We start from the raw sequence: 5,037 nt of genomic DNA on the forward strand, positions 1-5,037 counted from the left end.
AATTATATATAATTGCAGGACAGTTGTAGAATTCACCTTTTCTTAAAACCTATTTGAATCACTGTATTTTGTTGTCTAATGTACCTTGTCTGGAAACCATCATATTCTCTATTTTCCTGTGTTAGTAGTTATTGAAAGAGGGAAAGTTGATATGCTCTTTCTTACACTATCTTTATTTTTCATTTTTAATATTTTTATTTTTGATAATTTCAAACATGTCTATAATGTACTGTGAGGATAGCCCCTCCCACTGCTTTCTCTTATCCCTGTCCCACTCCTTCTGACTCCCTCTTCTTCCCCACTAGTGCCCTTCCTACTTTTATGTCTTTTTGTTTTGTTTTTATGTGCAGGTCTTGTGCATGTGACCACATCTGCTGTGCTTTCACGATTGCAACAATCACATCAGATCCAGGAAACAGCGTTTTGTAGCACTCCTCCCTATCTTCTGAGTCTTGCAGTCTTTCTACACAGTGTTCCCAGGGTCTTGGAGGAGGTGATACAAATATTCCATTTAATCACACAGTCATTTATTCTCATTGCTTCGGCCACTTAAAAGTCACCACATTAGTTGCCACTTGCTACAAAATGAAGCTTCTGTGACCTACACTGAGAGCAGCAGAGTCCATGAGTATACACAAATGTGCAGAAAGCAGCTTGATAACACATCTAACAAAATACCAGTAGTACATTCTGTTCTAGGGCCTGTGACCCCACCAGCCATAGGCTTTTGAATAGGTTTACAGTTCTAAACATGTACTCCCTCCCATGGAGTTTGCCTCACATCTAAGCAAAAAAAGGGATCAGTTACCCCCCCCCCCCAAAACAGTTGTGCCACTATGGTACCAGTGGTCATGTCTTTCCTGGAAGGTTGATTTTAGTGCACAGGGGCTATAGCTGGGTAAGCCTGTTGAGGACTTCTCTTGCACTACATATAGCACCTTCTGGCACTATGAATGCTAGCCATCAGGGAAGATGATTCCAGCTCAGTTCCAGCTTGATTTCTCTGTGACATGCATCCAAGGTTGTGGTCACCGCCAGCAGCGGCCGCTCCTCCATTCTCGTGGGTGCTGCTCCTTTGTTCTCACAGGCGTCAAGGCTGCTCCTCTGCTCGCCCTGGGCTGAGGCCGCTCTTTTGCTTGCCCTGTGCTGCCTCCTGTCATCACTGCTTCTGCCTGGTCCCCGGACCCCATGGCTGGTGAGGAGACTGTGTCAGCGAAGCCGCATTCAGACACAGGAGACCAGGTTCAGTGACACAGGTCTGGTTTATTGCAGGAAGGCACAAGCTTATATAGGGGTAGTGGTCCAATCACAGCACAGAAAGTAGGATACCTCATTAGCATAACAGGTTTAGCATCCTGTCACAGTACAGCAAGTAGGATACCTTATTAGCATCATCCTATTAGCATAACAGATTTACCCTATCACAGAAGAGAGGGTAGGATGCCTCATTAACATACTGGGTTTCAGATTACAGAGCCTGGATTCCTGGAAACCATGTGACCCTGACAGTTACAATATCACCCTAAGCTCAAGCTTGTCTCCCACACAAGGTGTGTGATGTCTTCAGCAACAAGGTCTTACCATCTAGTTCTGGAGGACAAACAAAAGCAGTGGTAATAGCCAGTATTGTTTTGGAAGCCTCTGGGGGCTCCCTGGCCAACAAGTCATAGTGTGATATCCTGCACCAGTCACTGGAATTCTCATTTTAAAAACCTTTGGCTTCTGAGAGTAGAATTGTTCATTCATGAAGGGAATCTCCATCCCAACCCCTTCTTTAAAATTCTACTTTTGGTTAGTTTATAAAGGAACACAGGTTTCCATATGTTTTCATACCCTTCGTTTAGGTTGATCATCCTCTTTATCCTCACCTTCCCCTTTATTCCCTCAGCCCCATCTGCTTTAAGCTTTTCCACCTCTAGTAGAGATACATGACTGTCCAGATACAGATCACATTTTCTAAACTTTCTATTTCTATTCAACTTATAACTCTCCCAAATTTATAGTAACTGTTTTTAGGCTACTTGCCAAGATAATCTGAGTGGGAAGGCATCCTTTCTAATCTGATCTTTGCAGTTTGATTATTCCTACACTCTGGCTGATGAGAGCAGTTGATGGAAACTTATTGAGTTAGGTACCAAGCAATAATCCCATCGCCCATTATTTGGTGACAGAGAATCAGTCAGCTTTTATGACTCTGCAAGATCCCCAATATTAGTCTCAGTCAATTTTGTTCCATCTTTTAAGTTCTTATGTGGGCATCTCATTTGCCATTTTAGCTCATAATTGATTGATTTCAATCATCTGCTCATACCTAGCTGTGAGGCAGCAATGACAGCTGTGCTGAGTGTGGAACGACCCCACAGATTCATATGTTTGAACACCCAGTTCTGAGATGCTGGTGCTATTTTTGAGACTGGCTAGTGGAGACAGGTTACTGAGGGCAGGCCTTTGAGTGTCATAGTCTAGTCCTGTTCTCTGCTTCCTGTGTGCCACTGCGATGTGATCAGCCACTCATGTTCCCATCTGTTGGAATCATGGCCACTCCTGCTGTAATGCCTTCCCTACCACGATTGACTGAAATACCCTGAAATTGTATTTTCAGGTATTTTATCATGGTAATGAGAAAATAACTAATATATCAGCTAAAATCTAGAGTGTTCACTAAAATGAAGAGAGAATATAGTATACTTTGGGCACAGTTAGCATCTTCTGTCACACATATAGGAAATTAGAAAAAACTCATTTTGAGAAAAGAGACTTGTTTATAAATTCCTAAAATAGGAGAAATAATGAGAAGGTTTTTCTGAGTGACTGGCCAAGAAATAACACATACAACTTTTTTCCATTTTCATATATAGTATATAAAAACAGAAATAAAAATTATAATGAAAGAAAATGCATGTGGCTATCCATCTAAGCAAACATGTAAGAACTTTGGGAAGAGGTTTATAAAATTCTATAGGAAGATACAAATGTTAAATGTTCATAGAAAAAAAGGCTCAATACTATAGAGATATCATTTCTCCCCTAATTGATTTTTAACACAATTCCAATAAAAATCCAGACAGTATTTTGAGTGTAACATGGCACATTGATTTTTATAATTTATATAGAAGTTAAAAGGGCCAAAATAGCCAAAATGCTAAAAAAGAAAAATAAATTAGAAAGCCTTACTCTGTCAGACATCAAATTTATTACAAACTTGTAGTGATTAAAACTCTGTGGTATTGGTGCTAGGACAGACAATTTGTCCAATGAAACAAGACAGAGCGCCAGAAACAAATTGATGAATATACATGACCCAAGAGGCTTTGAGATCAACTGGAAGAAAGGAGGGACTATTCAATAACAGCTCTGGGACAATTGATTCTCCACACAAAAGAAATGACATTAGATCCCTCCTGCACAAAGAGCACAAAAATCAATTCCAGATGGATTAAGGACTTCAACAAGAAGGCAGAACTTTAACATTTCTGGAAGAAAATGTGGGAGAATATATTTTAGACCTTGGGGCAAAGAAATATCTCTTGAAAAAGATAAAAATCACTAACCAAAATAAGATTGATAATTTATGACAGTAGAGGTCAGAATTTCTCTTGATCATTAGTCACCATAACTAAAATGGAAAAAACATGCTATATATTAGCAGAGGTTACTTAAAATGTATGTAACTGAAAACATACATTCATATCTATAAATATAAAAGACCATACACCAGTAAGAAAAAAATCCAAATAACAATTTAAAAACAAGTTAAATAAATAAATAAATAAACAAACAAACAAACAGGCATTCCATGGAACAGAATATATAAATGTGTATAATCAGTTAAATAATTGTCAAACTCATTAATAAATCTGGGAAATACAAATCAAGACCTCAGTTATTGTCCATTAAATAGACAAAAATCAAGCTATTCTGAAAAAAGCAGCAAAAAACATGGATGTTTAAGTGTCTCTGCAATAGGATGAGTTATTTGGGTATATGCCAAGAAGTGTGTGCTGGATAGCTTTAGTGTCAACTTGACACACCTGGGTTGAGGAGCCTCAATTGGGGAATTGCCTTCATTGGACTGGCCTGTGGCCATGTCCATGGGGCAGCTTCTTAATTATTGAGTGATGTGGGAGGGCCCAACCCACTGTGGGTGGTGCCACCCCTGGGCAGGTGGGCCTGTGTGGTATAAAAAAGCAGGCTGAGCAGGGGCCAGGGGAGCAAGCCAGTAAGCAGCATTCCTCCATGTGGTGTGCTCCAGCTCCTGCCTCCAGGTTCCTGCCCTGATTCCTAACTTGGGCTCCCTGGTGAACTGTGACCCAGGAGATGTAAGCTAAGTAAACCCTTTCCTCCCCAAGTTGGTATTGGTCAGCGTGTTTTGTCACAGCAATGGGGAAACAAACTAGGATAGAGTGGTATAACTGGGTCAAATGGTAGGTTCATTTGTAGGTTTTTTTTTTTTGGTCTTTTTGAGACAGGGTCTCCTTGTAGCCCTAGCTGTCCTAGAACTCACTATGTAGACCAGGCTGGACTCAAGCTCACAAAGATACGCCTGCCTCTGCCTCCCGAGTGCTGGGATTAAAGGTGTGCACCACCACACCCGTCCCCGAAAGGTGATTTTTAAAGGGCCAAATGGTAAGCACTACAGGCTTATAGCTCAATGCATTGTCTCAACTACTCAGCTCAGCTGCTGCAGCATGACAGCACTCTCGAACATGCAAACACACATGTGCTGCTTTATTCTAATCAAGTTTTTTCTTTCAGTGCTGGGAACTAAACACAGGGCCTTGCGAATCCTAAGTTATATTTTTAGCCTCCAGTGAAATTTAATTTACAGGCTAGGGGTGGTGGCGTGCACCTTTAATCTCAGCGCTTGGGAGGCAGAGGCAGGGGAATCTCTGTGAGTTCCAGGCCAGCTGGGATTACAGGGAAACTCTATCTCCAAATTCTCAGCCCTTTTCTTCAGGAATCTTACAATTCCTAGAGTCTCTCTCTGTGCTCAGGACCACAAATACATATATTCTTGGGACAAACAAAGAAAACAAA

Source organism: Nannospalax galili, unplaced genomic scaffold (assembly GCF_000622305.1).
Source record: "Nannospalax galili isolate Female #2095 unplaced genomic scaffold, S.galili_v1.0 scaffold2406, whole genome shotgun sequence".
Classification (NCBI taxonomy): domain Eukaryota; kingdom Metazoa; phylum Chordata; class Mammalia; order Rodentia; family Spalacidae; genus Nannospalax; species Nannospalax galili.